The following is a 20,661-nucleotide window of genomic DNA, read 5'->3' as shown; positions in this document are numbered from 1 at the left end:
CTGGGATTGGGCACCCCTGGTCTAGAGTAATCTTTTTGCTAACTCTTTGTAAGACTGAGTCACTCAAAATTAAGCGGGGTTTTTCAATAATCCTGTAAATAAATAAAAAAATCCCAGTGCAATTTAACAAAAGTTTTTATTCATTGTTCATTCATTTTCAATTCATCCTTTGTGGCAGTTGTAGCTGTTGGTTAAGGAGCAGCTTATCGTATAGCAGCAAGAAGCAAAGCAAGGAGCGTTGAATTCTGCAGAAGTGTTGGATTCTGTAGAAGAGGTAGTAGCAGGGTAAGACGATTTAGGGTCCCAAAAGTCTGCAAGAAAATCAGTAATATATATTATTACATGTGGTAATGCATTCTCTGGTGAATAACTTCTTAGAGATATGTAAATATTAGAGAGTCAAGTGTGTCTAATGTTCAAACGTAGAAAGACAAACATGAGACTCACCCCCTCCCCAGATGAAGAACGTGCATCGCGCTCGTGTGCTGAGTCATTCTTTTTAAAAACAAACATGCAAATGTGTTGTTTGGATATGACAGGATAGGAGCACTGATACAGTCTCTGGTTACACAGTTACACACACAGTGCAAGATATATTCATATATAACAGATGACATCACTAGTACATTCTACAGTCATATTACACTTACAGGATTTGCCAGAGCAAGGCTCAGCAGGCATCCAAGCAGAAACACAACCTTGATCATGGTTTCAGTAATTTCACCTGTTAACAATATTTCAGATGAGATGTGGTCCAAACCATCTGCAAAATCACCATTTCGCCAACATTATACAGAAAACAGAGAAGCAATAAGAGATTGATAAGAAATGTTACCGTCAGGTCTTCACAACTTCAGCAGACTGTCTCAGAGATATGGATAATTGTGGTAATGCTGTACTGACAGCAGAGCTTTTTATACACAGTTGCAAGTGATGATTTAATCTCATTTGCGTAACTGTTGGGCAATTGTAGTTCTCAGAAAACATTCTCATCTTGACAAGGGTAAACACAATTAGGCAATAATCAGGGACACACCTGATTAATCTTTTTGCTGCAACACAGTGATGTGAGATTGACCAGGTATGAGTCATTAAAAACAAATGCTTTTTGTGTATGTTCCTTTAAGTATAATTGTCTACCCTTTAAAATGTAGCGGTAATGGTCACCAGGTTGTATCTATCTATATATCTATCTTCTGGCTTTTTAAAAAATGTAAAGAAAGTAGAAAATAATCAGGTGTTGTATATTACCACCGTTCAGGGGTGGGTCTGTGACCCAGCATTTTGTGTTATTATGTATTGTTGATTTCTTGTATTAATAATATGTTAAATTCATGTGCTATTCTTTAGTAATGGTATAGTTTTTTTGAATTCTGTTAAGTTGTATTATTATTAGATTATTATTATCATTTAAAATGGTTAAAATCACACACAGGTGTATCACGTCAGGTGCACAGGATCAGTACATCGTTACCCAGCATTATAAAGGAGACTTGTCCTATTGAAACCTCAGATTTAGTTTGGTATGCTCCTCACTTTTGAAGTGTTGAGGTGAGCGCCATAGTGAGATCTAATAGCTGTCTGATGCCCTAAGAAAGAAGACTGTGGCCAATTATGAGTGTGGTAAGGGATTTAAAAAGATCTCAAAAGAATTTGACATCAGCCATTCCACCATCTGGAAAAGTATTTACAAGTGAAGGACATTCAAAACAATTGCCACCATGCCCAGGTCTGGCCCTCCAAGCAAATTCACCCCCAGAGCAGACCGCAAGGTCCTCAAAGAAGTCATCAAAAAGCCTAGAATGTCATCACTGGAACTACAGGAGGTTCTGGCTGCTGTCGATGTGAAAGCGCATGACTCTACTATCAGAAAGAGACTACACAAGTTTGACTTTCATGGGAGGTGTGCAAGGAGGAAACCTTTGCTCTCTAAGAGAAACATTGAGACCAGACTGAAGTTTGTCAGGACGAACGTAGATGAACACGATGACTTCTGGAATAATGTTCTTTGGAAAGATGAATCTAAAATGAAATTATTTGGACACCAGAACAGTAGACATGTTTGGCATAAACCAAATACAGCCTTGGAAGAAAAGAATCTCATACCAACTGTGAAGCATGGAGGTGTTAGGATGCCTGGGTCATTGACCCAGGGTTTTGAGTTTATTATATTAATTGTCATTTCTAGTCTTTGGTTTCTTAGAGTTCTGTCTTATGGTTTACGTCTCTGTTCCCTCTGTGGCAGTGCCTGCCTGTAAGTCTGTGTCTTTAAGTTCAGTCTGTGTAAAGTTTACCTTGGAGTCTCAGTTTTGTTACTTTTTTTGGAGTTCAGCATTAAAGCTGTATTTGAGTTCACGTTTCGTTTCTGTGAGTCTGCATTTTGGGTCCTTCATATCACCACTCCTGTCTGCACACAGCCTTGACATAACAGAAGATCGTGACCAGAGTATGGACCCAGCAGACTCCGTGTGGTATCGGCGACCCGCAGTATCTGCCTTCCTCAAGGAGAGGGTGAGGCAGGAGGCTAAGCATGCCCGGGAGCTCGAGTCACCCTTCTATGGGTCACGTTTGGCTTGGGGAGGGCCCCGCAGCCTCCAAACTGCCATGGCTACGGCTGAGCCGGCACCTATGCCTCGGTCTATCAGATTGAGCACATGCTCATTATCTCAGTCACTACACCTTCGTCTCCACCCCCGGTTTTCCAGTCCGACAAGAGGGTTAAGCGGCGGAGGAAGAAGGATTACGTGACGCCAGACGTTAGACTCACTCCGCTGCAGTCCTTCGCTCTGTTTTTGGGTCTGCCACTTTCTGAACTTCACAAACTCTCTGCTTCCTCATCGCAGCCCAGTCCTTTGGAGGATTCGCAGCCCAGCTTGCCACCTCCCACTTCCCAGAGAAAGTGACACTCACACCGTCGCCACTCTGTCTCTGCTGAGCCTGCTCTTCTGCCTTCCCGTGCTCCTGCTCCCAGGGCAGCTGCTGTCCAGCCATCCCCTGCACCTGTATCAGTTCCTCGGGTGAGGGGGGCTAGGGCCCAGTTGATCCCTGCTCCAATTTCCAGGCCAGCTGAGGCTCTGCTAGTCCCTGCACCCGTACCTGTTGCTCGGGTGGGGACAGCAGCTGCCCAGCCGTCGTCTGTGCCTGTTCCGGTTCCCAGGGTGAGGCTTGCCAGGACACAGCCTACCTCTGCACCCATACCTACTCCTTGGGTGGGAGCGGCTAGTGCCCAGCAGGCTCGTGCACCCATTCCTGGACTTGCTGGAGGCTCTGGTGAGCCCATCCAGCCGTTTTTCTCATGTTCTCGAGGCTCAGGAGAATTAGCTCAGCTACCTGCTAATCCACCACCTAACCCACCATTACTACCATCTTTACAACAGTCAATACATGTGAAACTTCTGTCCATAGCTCACACATTAGCTCACTTATCAGTTCAGCCACCTGTTCCTGCTGGAGGGTCCGAGGGGCCCGTCCAGCCTTCATCTGTTCTCGCTGGGGGTTCTGGAGAACCACACCAGCCTTTGTGTGTCTCTGCTGGAGGGACCCAGGGGCCTGTCCAGCTGTCTGTTCCTGCTGGAGGGTCCGAGGGGCCCGTCCGGCCTTCGTCAGTTGTTCCCGCTGGGGGTTCTGGAAAACTCCACCAGCCTTCGTTTGTCTCTGCTGGAGGGACCCAGGGGCCTGTCCAACCGTCTGTTCCCGCTGGGGGTTCTGGAGAACCGCTCCAGCCGTCTTCCGTCTCCGCTGAAGGGTCTGAGGGGCCCGTTCAGCCACTGCCTCTGCTGGAGGGTCCTAGGGGCCCGTCCAGCCTTCGTCTGCCTCTGCTGGAGGGTCCGAGGGGCCCGTCCAGCAACCTGCCTCCACTGGAGGGTCCGAGGGGCCCATCCAATCTTCATCGCCTGCAGCACCACCATCTGCGGCTGCCACGCCGTTGCCTGCAGCGCCACTTCCTGCAGTTTACACACTGCCGCCTGCAGTGCCACCACCAGTTCCGTCGCCTGCGGTTGCCATGCTGCCATCTGGTCCTGCTTCATCTCTGCCTGAGGCCTTCGCACGGGCTGGTTCCGCTTTGTCTACGCCGGAGGTCTCTGCACCGTCTGGCCCTGCCTCACCTCGTCCTGTCCGGCCTGCTTATCCTCGTCCTGTCCGGCCACTTTCCAGGCCGATGGCTGGACGTCATCGCCGTCATGGACGGCACCCTGAACTACGTCGCCGCCGGTGCCTCCCGCACGGCCGGCCTCTTGACCTGCTCCGTCGCCGCCGGTGCCTCCCGCACTGCCGGCCTCCCGAACTGTTTCCTGGGCTCTTGAACTGTCAACCTCCGGGCCGGCCCCCTGAACTGCCCGGGTTTGGACTGTTGTGCCGTCAGCCTCTGGGCCGGACCCCTGAGCTTTTTTGGGGGGTGTTTTCCTGGCCGCCTGCGCCTTTTTTTTTTGTCCCTTTTTTTGTCTGGTTATTTTCTGGGCTCCTGTGTTTCATGTTTTGGTCTCCGGCTCCTTGTGTTTAGTTTGTTTGTTATTTTTCCTGTTTTACTTTGGAGGTGCATGTCTTATGTTAATGTATCTGGTTTTGCTTCCCCTGTTTCGTTAGCCCTGATTTGCCCCAGCTGTGTTTCCCTCCTGTTACCCATTCCCTGATTGCTCCCTCTGTGTATTTAAGCCCTGTGTTTTTCTGTGTCCGTGTCGTGATCTACCCTTATCCACCCTCTTCTTCCTGTGTGTTCTGTCTGCGTAAGTTTATTTGCAAGTTTGTTACCTTTTGAGTTTAGCAATAAATCTGAGTTTGAGTTACTTTCCACCTCCGAGTGTCTGCACCTTGGGTCCTTTTCCTGCCTGCACACAGCCGTTACATAACAGGAGGTGGCAGTATCATAGTTTGGGGATGCTTATCTGAGGCACCACCTGGCCAGCTCACCATCATAGAATCCATCATGAAGTCTACTATGTGTCAGAGGGTGGGTGAAGAACATATGAGGAGTGTGGCAAACTTCTGATCTTCTGATCGATGTTAGAAACTGGTAAAAGGCTACAAAAGGTGCCTTACTGAAGTTATATCAGCCAAAGGTGGCAACACTAGTTATTAGGGGGGGTAGAGTAGCCAAACTTTTTCCTCCATTAAAATACACATTTTTGTTCTTTTTTTTTTTTGTGTGTGTGTGTAAAAAAAAAAAAAAATTTTGTTTAATTGCAATTAAGTCGCTTACTTTTCCAGTAATACATGAAAACATGATTGGACAGTGATATGTGGACATTTCTTAATAAAGAGCTGATTATTTAATTATTTTTTAATTTTCTCACATGACTGTTGTAAAAGTACCAGACACACACGATCATTGTGCTCACTATTATTGCGTTTTCTTGACAGTTGTGAACTCAAGGAAAACAGTCTGTTCCAGTCCAGCTCTCTCTCTCCCCGCTCGACTCTGGCTTCACTATATAGAGAAATAGAAAGAGACTCCATCATCAGTCAATCACCACCACCTGTGCTCACCTGCTTCCCGGTACTGATCCCTTGAGCTCACTGCACCACTCCTCCCCTGCAGCTGCACCAGGGACCACACCTCAGCCACAACTGTATTTCTTGTGTAACAATTGTAAAAGATCATTTTTTTTATTTGCTTGGATGAATCCGTCATTTCAGTACATCTTTATTGTCTTCATTATCTTTTTTTTTTCAACACTTATTGGTTCCACAATAAGTGGAACCATGCTGAAGGTATTTCTGCTTGGATGCTTCCTATGCCTCACTCCAGTTCAACCAGTAAGTATTATTATATAAGTGATTATATATGCTACTACTTGAAAATGCAAATACAAGTAATACAATACTTGGGAATTTTCTACAGATTGTCAATGTGTATGAAAAGTATGGTGGCTCTCACCACGGCTGATATGAGGTGAGTGCTTTCTTTATCCTCCACATTTAAATCACACATGAACATCACTTTCTGTAAAACATTTGGATTTTTTTTCTCTCTACAGATCACCAACAACAACAATATTTCCCTGCAGCAACTTCTCTCTGTCCTCCTACAAGCACCTGCTAAAACCACTACAACAGCTGCACCCACTACAACTCCCTGAAATCTGAAAGGAAACCAAAAATCGAGCCAGCATTGCATTTTTAGCGACAGCACAATAAATGCAATGCTGGCTCGATTTTTGGTTACCTTTCAGATTTCAAGGAGTTGTAGTGGGTGCAGCTGTTGTAGCTGTTGATTCTGCGAAGAAGACTGAGCCATCCCGCAGCGATGTTAAAGACTCATTGCCTGCTATCACAAATGCTTGATTGAATTTCTTGGAGTCAAAAGTGACACAACCAGTTATTAGGGTTTAGGGTGTAATTACCTTTTCACACAGGACCAGGTAGATTTGAATACATTTCTTCATTCTACAGTTTCTATGTCACCAAATACACCTTTTAAGATCTTGGGGTTTTTTTTCTTTTTTTAGCTCAGAACGTAGTAGCATAATTTTCAAACAATAAGTCAACTATACCATTACTTAAGTATAGCACATGACTTTAACAAAATAATAACATAAGAAATCAACAATATAAAGTAACACAAAATGCTGGGTCACAGACCCACCCCTGAACGGTGGTAATATACAACACCTGATTATTTTCTAGTTTCTTTACATTTTCTAAAAAGCCAGAAGATAGATATATAGATAGATAGGACCTGGTGATCATTACCCCTACATTTTAAAGGGTAGACAATTATACTCAAAGGAACATACACAAACAACATTTCTTTTGTATGTGACTCATACCTGGGCAATCTCACATCACTGTGTTGCAGCAAAAAGGATTAATCAGGTGTGTCCCTGATTATTACCTAATTGTGTTTACCCTTGTTAAGATGAGAAGTTTTTCTAAGAATTACAATTTCCCAACAATTACGCAAATGAGGTTAAATCATCTCTTGCAACTGTGTATAAAAAGCTCTGCTGTCTGTACAACATTACCACAATCATCTCTGAGACAGTCTGCTGAAGTTGTGAAGACCTGACGGTAACATTTCTTATCAATTTTTTATTGCTTCTCTGTTTTCTGTATAATGTTGGTGGAATGGTGATTTTGCAGATGGTTTGGACCACATCTCATCAGAATTATTGTTAACAGGTGAAATCACTGAAACCATGATCAAGGTTGTGTTTCTGCTTGGATGCCTGCTGAGCCTTGCTCTGGCAAATCCTGTAAGTGTAATATGACTGTAGAATGATATATCTTGCACTGTGTGTGTAACTGTGTAACCAGAGACTGTATCAGTGCTCCTATCCTGTCATATCCAAACAACACATTTGCATGTTTGTTTTTAAACAGAATGACTCAGCACACGAGCGCGATGCACGTTCTTCATCTGAGGAGGGGGTGAGTCTCATGTTTGTCTTTCTACGTTTGAACATTAGACACACTTGACTCTCTGATATTTACATATCTCAAAGATGTTATTCACCAGAGAATGCATTACCACATGTAATAATATATATTACTGATTTTCTTGCAGAGTTTTGGGACCCTAAATCGTCTTACCCTGCTACTACCTCTTCTACAGAATCCACTACTTCTGCAGAATTCAACGCTCCTTGCTTTGCTTCTTGCTGCTATACGATAAGCACCTCCTTAACCTACAGCTATTACCCACACAAAGGATGAATTGAAAAGGAATGAACAATGAATAAAAACTTTTGTTGAATTGCACTGGGGTTCTTTTGTCATTTATTTACAGGATTACTAAAAATCAGCGCTTATTTTTGAGTGACTCTGTCTTAAAAAAAGATTAAAAATGATGTTGTGCCAACGGTGCAGTGTAGCTAGCTGAACGCTGCTTCTTCACTACGTACATCTCTGGATACTGTAGCTCTTCTGAAAAAGAAATGCTTCAATCAGTACCTGATTCCCTGGTAGACCTCTCAAAGTTGCACCTTAAAGCACATAATGTTGCTTGTTTTGCTTTAGTTTTTCTCTTTTCTAAACTGAATCTTGACTCTTTCTTTAGTCTTTCTGCTCACTGTTGTGTTTAGTAGCTGCCAAATAAAGTTCATCAGTGAAAATCAGGCAGACACAAAATTTGTTTTGGGTTTTTCACAAACACCTTTTTATTGTACATTTTGGCCCATAAGTTTTTGGGACAAAGCTTTTGTCATTTTTCCTGAATTTTTTCCTACTGAAAGTAGCTGTACATAATGTTACATCTGTGAGATGATTATGGGCAATTTTTTCTTCAATGTTTAAAATTTTACACGTGAAGAAATTCAAAAAGTCATCACTAGTTGACGTTAAACGATTGTTGGCTCAACAGAGCCCCGAGTTTTTCTCAGTCTCATTTATAGAGAAACCTAGTGTTGTTCTTATTTCCATCAATTAGTGATGAATAGTAAGATGTTCTCTAGTTTTATTAAGGGCTTTTCTTTATACAGACGCAAACTGGCTTTCTAGGCTAAACGATGATCTTCTAAATTAGTTGGGGGTTTTTTGGGGGTTTTTTTGCCTGTCCCGTTTGGTTCTTTTGCCATCAGAATTGTTGTCTAAAGGCAAAGAAAGATGCCCAACGGATTTACTTTGCCAAATGGACCATCCCAGCCTTGCCGTATTGGTCTATTTGATTCACCTTTGCTTTTATTGTTTATTTTATTTTCATTTGCTGAACACGGGACAGACTTGACTGGGGAAAAGAAAAGGGAGAAAGAAAGAGGGAAAGAAAAAGAGCGGGGAAGAGGGACAGTGATAAAGGGCAAAAACCAAAAACCAACAAAACAAACAGACAAAAAATACATATATCAATCACCTGGATCACCTGTTGAGAAAGAAAAAAAGAGAAAACAAGCAAAGAAAAAGAGAGCAATGTAATAAACAACATCATCGCGATGATCTATGTAAAAATAACAGTAAATACTAAATATTAAATATTATTGTGCAGCACGAATCTAGATATGAATCTAGAGATCTGAACCAATCTTGTGGTGGTTTAGTTGGGATCATTGAAAATAAATAATTTATTTTTGGTAAGACCATCATTTTCATAGTGTCAACCCTTCCCATGAGTGATATGGGTAAACATTTCCATCTACCCAGATCGCCTTCTACTTTCTTTAAAAGTGGGATATGGTTTAATTTAGTTAGATCTGCAAGCTTGGGAGAAACATTAATACCTAAATATTTTATATTTCCCGATTGCAGTGGCGTAGAGGAAGAATTATGGAAGGAGCAATTAATCGGAAGAACTGTAGATTTTGACCAGTTAATTGAGTAATCTGATATTCTTGCAAAAGAGTTTATCAATTACCCCAGAGAGATTGGTTTGTGAGTTTTGGAGAAAAAGTAACACATCATCCGCATAAAGGCTGCTTTTATGTTCCACGTTCTTGCATTTTATGCCCTTAATTATTGTATTCTGTCTAATTGCTGCTGCTAGTGGTTCAATAAAAATTGCAAACAGTGAAGGGGAGAGTGGGCATCCCTGCCTGGTGCCCCTCAGGGGCTCCAGTTAATGAAAGAGGTTCCAAAACCAAATTTGTGTAAAGTTGCAAATAGAAATTTCCAGTTAACTCTGTCAAACGTTTTTTCTGCATCTAAAGAAAATATTTTAATTTCGATGTTTTTACTGTACGAGTGTAGTTTTAGCAGGAGATTAATGTTTGCAGAATTCATATTTGATGGAAGTCTGCCCTTTTCTTTGATTTCTAACAACGTTCTGTAAAAAACTGGTGCTAGAATCGTCCAGAATTCTTTGTAGAATTCTGCAGGAAAGCCGTCTGGACCTGGAGCCTTATTATTGGGCATACTTATTAGGGCTTCCTGGAGTTCACCTGGCGTCAGTGCGAATCCAGTGCCATTGCTTGAGTGTCTAATAATTTTGGAAGAGTTATGTTGTCCAAAAACTGATCAATTTTGTTTTTAGATGGGTTTATTTGTGGTGAATACAACGTTTTATAGAAATCCCTGAAAATGTTGTTTATTTGTTTGGGGTCATATATTGTGTTCCCAGATAAATCTTGAATAGCACATATAGTTGTTTTTTATTTATTTATTTTTAGCTGGTTTGCTAGAAATTGACCAGATTTATTACCATTTTCATAATTTTGTAAGCGTAGTCTTTGTACTAAGAATTTTGTTTTGTTTATGGATTATCTCATTTAATTCTGGTTTTTGTTTTGCATATTTTGTTCAATATTTCTTGATCTTGGTGTGACACGTAGGCTTCTTCTAGGGATTTGATGGTTTTTTCTAATTCCTGAATATTTTTGTTTTCTTCTTTCTTTTTATGTGATGAGAAAGAAATTATTTTACCTCTCATCACAGCTTTCCCTGCTTCCCGAACAGATGTTGATGTTCCGGGAATGTCATTATAGTCTAAATATAGAGTCCATTCTTTTTTAAAGTATTTGATAAACTCTTCATCTTTGAGTAGTGATGTATTAAGTCTCCAGTTTTTACTTGGCGTAGTATTATTCTTGTGTATTAGTGTTAAAGATACAGGAGCATGATCGCTGACAGCTATAGGGTGAATCTCAGTGTCTGAAATTCTCACTCAGCAGTGAGCTGCTCACCAAAACATAATCCAGATGAGAGTAGGAGTGATGAACATCTGAGAAAAAAGTATATTCCTTACTGTTGGGGTGAAGGGAGCGCCATGCATCGCAAAGACCAAAGTCGCTCATATACTGTTTGATTATATTTGTGGACTGCCAATTACGCTGAGTTCCTGCTGTATTGAGCCTATCCATTTCTTCATTTAGTCCAAGGTTGAGGTCGCCTCCAAGAACAACTGATTAAAGCAGTGAAAGAAAATAAAAAGAAAGACACCAAGGACCAGGGTGAGCAGCATAAAAAAGAGGGGGGAAAAAGAAAAAAAAAACGAGAAGAAAAAAAAACTTGATGGAGAGTGACGGTGTTAATTCTGCTATGATATCACACTTAAGTTGCGATTTGATATTGGTAAGTTAAACAGTTGTTAATGCAAGTTAGTGTGAGTGGATAGGGAAAGGGTGTAGCAGATTCTTATCTGGTGTGAAGTTAATACAGCCACGGGGTGATGCCAGGGTCGCGGTAAAGCTGTCCATCCACATAGAGCCGGTCCACAGCGATGACAGCGCGGGAGCCCTTCTGGATGAAGCTGCGTCGGATGGGGAAGAGGACCCTGCGTCGTTCCAGGATCTCTTTGGGGAACTGATCGTTTACGCTGAAGTCCGTTCCTTTTAATTCCCTGCCGCGACTTTTCACCTGTTCCTTTTGTTTGAAGTGGCCGAATTTGGTCACAATAGGACGTGGTCTCCCGGCCGCTGCCCACATGGGGCCGATGCGATGCACTCTATCAAAGGCGATGTTCTTTACGTTGTCCTCCGGCAGCTTCAGGTGGGTTCTGATGAAGCTTTTCACCGTAGTCTCCGCGTCTTCTCCAGCGGCTTCTGGAATACCAGAAAAAACAAGATTATCTCGCATGCCACGAGCTGGTAGGTCAATGACTGTCTCTTTTATTTTTTTATTTTTTCTATTTAGCTGGGTAACATTTTCAGTGAGACATTTCACCGACTCCGTTAACGTGGCATTTTCAGCAGCGAGCGTTTCCACCTGCTGCTGGCTGAACTCCAGGGATTCTTGCAAGGATTTAAATTCCCAGTGTAGAATCTCCACCAAGGACAGCCTTGTATCGAAACTGGACAATCGTTTGTCGATTGACTCAAGGATGTCTGCAATATCTTTGCCGGCTGGCGATGTTGTGCCGGGGGAGTCTGCCGGGCGACATCTTTTTGATAACGGCGTCTCAGATTTGGCCGGGGAAGATGCACTCTGAGCCTTCTTCATTACGAGATCCTGGAAGCACTGATCGATGTAATCTTGGAGAGCCTCTAAACTCTCCCCGTTGTTCTCAGGGGTGTTGGAGATTATTTAGACAAATGTTGTTAGTTGTAAGACAATTGATAAGTGTATTTGGTAATACTGAAGCTTAAAGGAATTTGTTTTATTCTAAGCTACAATTCGACCCTGGAGCGGTTGGTCCTGGCTCAGCTTCGGCGCCTTGTGAGCTCATCACTGGACCCACTTCAGTTTGCCTACCAGCCTGGCATTGGAGCGGATGATGCCATCATTCACCTCCTACATCGTTCCCTCGCTCACCTGGAGACCGCTGGGAGCACTGTGAGAATCATGTTCTTTGATTTCTCCAGTGCCTTCGACACTATTCTTCCCTCGGTTCTGAAGGACAAGCTGGAGAACTCAGGAGTGGACCATCACCTCACTACCTGGATTTTGGACTACCTCACCGACCGACCACAGTATGTGAGGACTCAGGGCTGTGTGTCGGACAGGGTCGTCTGCAGTACGGGGGCCCCACAGGGAACGGTTCTGGCTCCGTTCCTCTTCACCATCTACACTGCAGACTTCTCCCACAACTCCACCCAGTGCTTCCTGCAGAAGTTCTCTGATGACTCTGCAATAGTCGGCCTCATCACTGATGGGGACGACGAGGGCTACAGAGGACTGACTCAGGACTTTGTGGACTGGTGCCAGCTGAACTACCTCCAGATCAATGCCAGTAAAACCAAGGAGCTGGTGGTAGACTTCCGCAGGCACAAGCATCCTCCACTGCAACCACTGAACATCCAAGGTATGGACATTGAGGCTGTGGACAGCTACAGGTACCTTGGTGTTCATCTGAACAACAAACTGGACTGGACTCATAACTCAGACGCCCTCTACAGGAAAGGGCAGAGCAGACTGTACCTGCTGCGGAGACTCAGGTCGTTTGGAGTGGAGGGCCCACTCCTGAAGACCTTCTATGACTCTGTGGTGGCCTCAGCCATCTTTTATGGTGTGGTCTGCTGGGGTGGCAGCATCTCTGCTGGGGACAGGAAGAGACTGAACAGGCTGATCCGAAGGGCCAGCTCTGTTCTAGGATGCCCTCTGGACCCAGTGGAGGTGGTGAGTGACAGGAGAATGGCGGCTAAGCTGTCATCCCTGTTGGACAACATCTCCCACCCCATGCATGAGACTGTGACAGCACTGAGCAGCTCCTTCAGTGGGAGACTGCAGCACCCACGGTGCGGGACGGAGAGATTTCGCAGGTCTTTCCTCCCCACTGCTGTCAGACTCCACAACAAAGACTTTAACTGATCAAACACACACATGTGCAATAACACTAAGTGCAATAATCTTCCTGGCATCGTTGTATTTTTACTCAGTTGTATATAGCATTTGTATTCTATTTTTATCTTATTGTATATTTTATTCTATTTTATTCTACTGTATATAGTATTTTATTTTATTCTATTCCGTACAGTTGTGTACTGTATTTATTCTTATTTTATTTTATTCTAATTTTTGCTTCATAACTTTTGCACTGTCCACTTCCTGCTGTGACAAAACAAATTTCCCACATGTGGGACTAATAAAGGTTATCTTATCTTATCTTATCTTTAATTTTCTGCCAAAATCTCTGGCGTCTGATGTCAGTTACAACATGAGTCGCTTACCTTGTCCGTCACTTCCGTCACTTACCTCCTTATTGCACCTTACCTCCTCCACGCCACCCTTACCTCCCCAAGCCACCCTTACCTCCTAAATTAGTAACGCACAATTTCTTCTGCAGCGTACGAGTTACAGCGGCCCCTTGCTATAATGTGGTTCACCTAATGTGGTTCACTGTTTCGCAAATGTTTTTGGTGCAATTTTGCATAGTTTGTTTTTGTTTTTGTTTGCACAGCGCATTATGTTCTGCGTCCAATCTTGTGCTGGGTTTCCTGTACAGTACAGAATGCGTTCAACTTGTCAAATTTACAAAAATCTTTGATCGCTAGTGTCAAGGTTCAAAAATGTTGAGGAGGAATCCATAAATAAGCACTGATCCAGGCGTGTGCAATTAGACGGCATTTTAATGAACACATGTGTGAGTCCGACCGCTGTGCAGATTTCAGCGTCGAACTGAACTTACAATAATTAGACAAAGGTTTTATAGGGTTGGCAGTCTTCCTGTTACCAGGCAGACTTAAACAAAGCATACGTCACTCCAAAACCACAATGACTTTTAACATAGTTTAAAACAGAACATCTTCTTCGGGTCGAAGCCAGGTGCTTCCTCTCAGCCCGCCTTCGCTGTCGCTTATCTTCTGGGACATCTGGTGTACTTCCTGGAACAGACTACCACGTACGCCTCGACTTTGCAGTTATAAACTAATATGTGTGTGCGTGCACGTGCGGGGGCGCGTGCGTGCTGTGTACTGCGTACGTGTCGTGACCTCTCTATTTGTGTCTGTATGTGTGTGTATGTCTCGTCTGTCTGTGCGCAGATGCTCTCTGCACCTTAGTTGACCTCAACTCAAGCAACCAGGCTAAGGCCATCCTGTGTGTAATGATCTTAACTTCTATGTAAAATGTATAAAACAAATGTTTCAATCTAATACAACTACTTAAAGCTTAAATCAAAGATAAATGCATAATAAACACCCTACTCTTTGGCTTGCACTCACTCTGCTTTCGGTTTCACTTCTGCAAAAGCATGCCCTGCAGACGTATTTCCTGTCTCATTTTGGCACAGCGTGTATTTCCTGTCCCTGCAGTCAGTTTCTCACCCACTGAAGACTTCAGTATAAGAATATAAAAACATTCAAAAACCTTTAAAATTATAGATTCAACTCAACAGTTTGAAGTGGTTATAACTGAACCTGTAATAAAGACTATAACCATATATTTGAACATCTGAATGCATCTGAATGCAACATCACTATTAACATGAAATGTTAATGATGATTATAGAAATAGCAGCAAATAATAGCAGTAAAACATTTCTCCTCTTGACACTAGCAGTGTGACTCTGAAGTGCTGTACTATATGTTTGTAAGTTTTCTCCCCAACAAACACAACAATGTTGACGAAACGTTTTGCACCATCAAAGGCACCTGCGGTAGCACCCAAAAGGCAAAGGCGCATTAAGCAAAACAAAACAGAAAAGTCAAACTTTACTCAACTCATTCTTCTTGCTTCCTTTACTTCCATGCCATTGATGCATTAATGTTGAATTCTCTTGCAGCTGCTCTATTTCCATGTTCTAGACCTGAAAACAGCTTTTGAGCCTTGATTTCATTCTGGAATACTGGACTTGTTTTTCTACAAAGGTTTGAACTTTGAGAGTGTTTAAACAAGAGAGAAAAGTGTGAAGATGTTCATGCTTGTCTGAGAAAAGTGTGTAAAGTGTGTAGTGAAGGGTTTTACAGCCTTAAAACATCTATAATAATTGTAAAAAAAAAAATACAGTTGGCTACTTCAGGGATTTCACCTATCGCAGGTTATTTTTAGAACGTAACTCCCACGATAAATGAGGGACCACTGTATCAGCTTTAAGGTGCACGTCTGTGAGGTATACCTGGGAATCAGGTACTGACTGAAGTCTTTTTCAGAAGAGCTACAGTATCCAGAATGGTACATACTGAAGAAGTAAAATCATTGACATGATAATAGACCTCTGTGGGAGTAGCGTTCAGCTAGCAACTCTGCACTGTTGGCATAAGGCATAAAAGAAGATAACACTGGAATAATTATATCTTTAAATGTAGTTACAACATTTTGTGAAAGACATCTACTATGATGAAATATATTCCCCACTGCTGTGTAATGCATTATTGTATATTTAAATGTTATTGGGCAATGATCAGACAAAAGTGGGGTTTTTTTTTAGGAAATACTGTTAAATGTTATGTTCCTATGACATATGTTTGAACAAGGTCTAGAGTGGGATTAAAGTGGTGTGTCGGTTCTTTTACATTTTGAGAAAAGCCAGTTGAGCCATTAAATCCCGTGTTAAGGCTGTCATTTTCAGTATCTACATAGATAGTCAAATCCCGCACAATAATAATTACTTTATCTGAGCTGAGCACTAAATCAGATAAAAAGTCTAAGAATTCAAACAGAAACTTTGAGTAAGGGCCAGGTGGATGATAGATAAGACCAAAAAAAACAGGTTTTTGTCTTTTCCAGCTAGGATGGAAGGCTAAGTAAGCATATTTACTGATGTAAGTATATATAAAGATATACAGATGATCTGTATAGTATACAGATGTTCTAAATTGCTATACAGACAGGCAGATATACAGATGTACTATGAAAAAATATAGAGATGTGCTACATATATACTGATGTATCGATGTGTGGTAAACCAATCTACGGAGTGCTATGAATATATGTACAGTAGTGGAAGCATAGTGGTCTGAACAGACTAATAGTGAACAGTGTACGTACTATAACAGAGACTATGCTATATCAGTGTCCTAAACTCTGTCCTAATATAATAAGAATAATAATAAGGGATTGCATTTATATAGCGCTTTTCTAGGCACCCAAAGTGCTTTATAATTCCGCTATTCATTCACTGTCACATTCACACACTGGTGCAGTCAAACCACAGTTGTAGCCACAGCTGCCCTGGGGCAGACTGACAGAAGCGAGGCTGCCATATCGCGCCATCGGCCCCTCTGGTCAATAGTATATAGTATATATAGTATTGTATAGTACTCTGGTTCTCAAACTGTGCTACGCTTACCACTAGTGGTACTTGAGCTCTCTCTGGTGGTACACAGGAAAGCTCCAATTTTTTTTTAAGATTAAATAATATACCATTGGTACCATATACCAAAATGAATAGTGATGAAAAAATCCGAGACAGGTCCACAGAGATCACTGACTTTTTTTTAGTGGCTTGTTCAGATTAAATAGAACAAGACACAAAGCATTAAAGCATGTTAAAAACACAACAGCCTTATTAAACTCAGAGGAGTTCGGACCCGGAAGACGGTTTCATCAGGTCATCTCTTAAAGACTGGCTATCCCACCTGCTGTGACTGTTTTAATGCAGTGCAGTTGTTATCATTCTCACTTGTCACATGCTGTTTTTGACAGTTAAAATAAATAACATTCATATAAGAAATAAAATTGTCTCATGGAAAATGTGGTGTTAAATACTTAAACTGTACTTTAATATCGGTCATAAGGGTGGTACTTCAAGAGCCATATATTTTATGTGGTGGTACTCCTTTTGAAAGGTTTGAGAACCACTGGTATAGTATAGTATAGTATGTGGCTGCCGTCAGCAGCAGTCATGCAGTTAAAGATAATTTCATGGTTTAAGTTACAATAAATAAGTTAAAAATACTTTATTTTAATATATCAGATTTAATGTATACATCGTTGGGTTTAAAAATACACATTTAAATGGTTTACAGAATGTTTCCAGGGTGGAACCAATGTTCAGTCTGTTGTTTTGGGGTTGACAGTATTTTCAGTTGCACGCCACACTTGATAGAGGGCAGCATGCTTTCTTCTGTCACTCGGTGGTAGAGCTATGCAGACGCATGCAACGAAGTTTTCCAGCTGTGAAAAGAAGTGACACTGCAAGATGTGTTTTCATTAACCCCTGCAAGTTAATGCGGCCAATGAGGTATGCAATGTGTGTTTATGTCGTGATAGGGAAATAAGATGTTTTGTTTGTAACTGAACTGTCGAGTTTATGGTGGTCACGTGTAATTTGTAAATGTAAAATTGTGAGTGTTTTATCTTGTTTAATAATGTGCTTTATTGTTTATTCTCTATGAGAACAATTTATTGTGGAAATTGATTATTCTATGTTGTTTGTATAGTTCTCACGGCATCGTTGGTGGCACCTGTGTGCAATAAATGCCAGTAAAATCAAGAACGCCTTGTGTCCGTTTTTCAACTTGGAGGGAGTTACATAGTATATAGTTTATATAGTATAGTATTGGCAAACTACCTTAAAGAATCAAGTGGACTGTAATAATATTGTGGTGTTGTGCTGAGCTTTTCTTAAACTGTAAACCAGTTAACATAATGCATTTCTGTTGCGAAAACACAATTAGTAGCAAATCTACTATTTTGCGCAAGGTAATCAGTGACATACTGGACAACTGTAGTTTTAGTAAAACTCTATATTTTAAATATTTCCTCACAATGTTTTTCTTTTAAAAGAAAACATCTTAGCCTTGCCATCCAAAACAAGCTGTTTCTGTATTCTCTTTTTTCTGGACTGGAGGGATGATGAATGATCCTGCAAAACATCTGTGACCTCTCCAGGCAAGCCTTAATATAATCTCCACTTATATGGTTTTTGACAAACATAGGTATCTATAAATATGCTACATATTCTGTGATAATGCATACTGAATTATTTGGTTGATTTGGGAGAAACTGCATGAACAAGGAGATGTTGTTTATATTGACTAGAATAATCTGGGTTTTTTAAACTCTTTGTAACACCCAGTCACTCAGAAATAAGCGGGGATTTTCAATAATCCTGTAAATAAATAAAAAAATCCCAGTGCAATTTAACAAAAGTTTTTATTCATTGTTCATTCCTTTTCAACTCATACTTTGTGGCAGTTGTAGCTGTTGGTTAAGGAGCAGCTTATCGTATAGCAGCAAGAAGCAAAGCAAGGAGCGTTGAATTCTGCAGAAGTGTTGGATTCTGTAGAAGAGGTAGTAGCAGGGTAAGACGATTTAGGGTCCCAAAAGTCTGCAAGAAAATCAGTAATATATATTATTACATGTGGTAATGCATTCTCTGGTGAATAACTTCTTTGAGATATGTAAATATCAGAGAGTCCAGTGTGTCTAATGTTCAAACCTAGAAAGACAAACATGAGACTCACCCCCTCCCCAGATGAAGAACGTGCATCGCGCTCGTGTGCTGAGTCATTCTTTTTAAAAACAAACATGCAAATGTATTGTATAGGATATGACAAGATAGGAGCACTGATACAGTCTCTGGTTACACAGTTACACACACAGTGCAAGATATATCATTCTACAGTCATATTACACTTACAGGATTTGCCAGAGCAAGGCTCAGAAGGCATCCAAGCAGAAACACAATCTTGATCATAGTTTCAATGATTTCACCTGTTGACAATAATTCTGATGAGATGTGGTCCAAACCATCTGCAAAATCACTATCCAATCAACATTATACTGAAAACACAGAAGCAATAAGAGATTGATGAGAAATGTTACCGTCAGGTCTTCACAACTTCAGCAGACTGTCTCAGAGATGTGGATGATTGTGGTAATGCTGTACTGACAATGGAGCTTTTTATACACAGTTGCAAGTGATGATTTAACCTCATTTGCGTAATTGTTGGGAAATAGTAACTCTTAGAAAACATTCTCATCTTAACAAGGGTAAACACAATTAGGCAATAATCAGGGACACACCTGATTAATCTTTTTGCTGCAACACAGTGATGTGAGTTTGACCAGGTATGAGTCAAATACAAAACTAACTGTTGTTTGTGTATGTTACTTTAAGTATAATTGTCTACCCTTTAAAATGTAGGGGTAATGGTGACCAGGTCCTATCTATCTATATATCTATCTTCTGGCTTTTTAAAAAAATGTAAAGAAACTAGAAAATAATCAGGTGTTATATTTTACCACCATTCAGGGGTGGGTCTGTGACCCAGCATTTTGTATTATTTTGTATTGTTGATTTTTTTATGTTAATATTATGTTAAAGTCATGTGCTATTCTTAAGTAAGGGTATAGTTGAGTTATTTTCTATTTTGTATTACTTATGACCAGAGATGGGCAGTAACGCGTTACTGTAATCCGATTACTTTTTTCAAGTAACGAGTAATGTAAGGGATTACCATTGCAAAAACGGTAATTAGATTACCGTTACTCTCCCATAGGAACGCTGCATTACTACGTTACTAAAACCATGAGGTTTTTTGCGAGAATGTCTCATGATAGTGACGTAAGCCAGTGCGACGTTCGTGACAACAGCTGTCTGCAGATCAACAATGGATAATATATCAAGTACGGGAGAGAGTATGAGCGTGCAGCGTTTAAAGCGTGGAAGTACTGACCTTATTTTGAGTTTGATTCCATAAAAGTGACAAAAACATTAGCGTCCGTTGTGCGTGGAAGAAAAAAACTTTTACAGCGAAAAAAAACCCCTTAACTTCCAAGGAAGCGCCGAGTGCGCTACGACTGTAATGGGAAATTCACAGAGAAACTTGCGGATTCTTCCACTGACCGCTGCGGCACACCTGCACCAGGGTAAACCTCCGCCTACCCCAGTCCTGCTTTACAGGTGAAAATAGAGCAACTAGCCTTTGACTTTATTTATTTTCTGCTGTGTTTTACTTGCATCTTTTTGAAAGAGTGAGTGTAAACACAAAAAAATATTTTATGTGCTGGAATGTGCAGAAAATAGGTTTAAATGTTAAACAAATTTCTTCCAGTCAGAGAATGTTGCATATAATTTAATTTTTGCTTGATGCATAAAGTTAAAAGATTAAAACTAATAAAACAAGTTTTAAAAAGAGACATTTTGTCAGGGTCCTGGGTCCCCTGCCCAGCCTGAAGCTCACTTAGCTGCCCAGCCTGAAGCTCCGTCTCCGGTGTCCCCGCTAGCTCCATCATCCACACTACCACCTGTTTCTCTTCCACCACAACCATCACTACACTCAGCCATTCAGGCTGCTACTCAGTCAGTCATTCAACCTATAGCCTTGCCATTAATGCACTCTGTAGCTGAGCCATTAGCCGCCCGGCCCGCAGCCAATTCAGCCACTCCTCCACCCATTACACCTCCACCACAACCGTCACTGCAATCCCCAGTTCAGTCTCCTGCAGCTCAGCTGTCCCCAGTGCCGTCTCCAC

General features: G+C 41.5%; 5 long non-coding RNA genes across 7 annotated transcripts; 3 read left to right on the top strand and 2 right to left on the bottom strand.

The window, feature by feature from the left end:
* Nucleotides 1-155: 155 nt before the first annotated feature.
* Nucleotides 156-872, bottom strand: LOC120440593. Its single transcript, XR_005613363.1, has 4 exons — nt 836-872; nt 651-724; nt 448-495; nt 156-311 (listed from the first exon to the last, which is right to left on the bottom strand). It is a non-coding gene; the product is annotated as an uncharacterized LOC120440593 (long non-coding RNA).
* Nucleotides 873-4,610: 3,738 nt separating this feature from the next.
* Nucleotides 4,611-6,142, top strand: LOC120440732. Of its 3 annotated transcripts, none has more exons than XR_005613482.1 (4): nt 4,611-4,724; nt 5,359-5,754; nt 5,840-5,890; nt 5,976-6,142. It is a non-coding gene; the product is annotated as an uncharacterized LOC120440732 (long non-coding RNA). The 3 variants fall into 3 exon arrangements; XR_005613483.1 differs by having other exon boundaries at nt 4,611-5,494; nt 5,694-5,754; XR_005613481.1 differs by having other exon boundaries at nt 4,611-5,754.
* Nucleotides 6,143-6,148: 6 nt separating this feature from the next.
* On the top strand, nt 6,149-7,687 carry LOC120440731. The gene is made up of 3 exons (XR_005613480.1): nt 6,149-7,193; nt 7,321-7,368; nt 7,505-7,687. It is a non-coding gene; the product is annotated as an uncharacterized LOC120440731 (long non-coding RNA).
* A 9,447-nt stretch (nt 7,688-17,134) lies between these two features.
* Nucleotides 17,135-17,674, top strand: LOC120440742. Its single transcript, XR_005613489.1, has 2 exons — nt 17,135-17,422; nt 17,622-17,674. It is a non-coding gene; the product is annotated as an uncharacterized LOC120440742 (long non-coding RNA).
* A 693-nt stretch (nt 17,675-18,367) lies between these two features.
* Nucleotides 18,368-19,045, bottom strand: LOC120440609. Its single transcript, XR_005613388.1, has 4 exons — nt 19,009-19,045; nt 18,824-18,897; nt 18,648-18,695; nt 18,368-18,511 (listed from the first exon to the last, which is right to left on the bottom strand). It is a non-coding gene; the product is annotated as an uncharacterized LOC120440609 (long non-coding RNA).
* Nucleotides 19,046-20,661: the final 1,616 nt, after the last annotated feature.

The sequence above is a fragment of the Oreochromis aureus genome, linkage group 6 (assembly GCF_013358895.1).
Source record: "Oreochromis aureus strain Israel breed Guangdong linkage group 6, ZZ_aureus, whole genome shotgun sequence".
Classification (NCBI taxonomy): Eukaryota; Metazoa; Chordata; class Actinopteri; order Cichliformes; family Cichlidae; genus Oreochromis; species Oreochromis aureus.
Note: the sequence above shows the minus strand (reverse complement) of the source record. Positions and strands in the feature narration are given on the sequence as shown.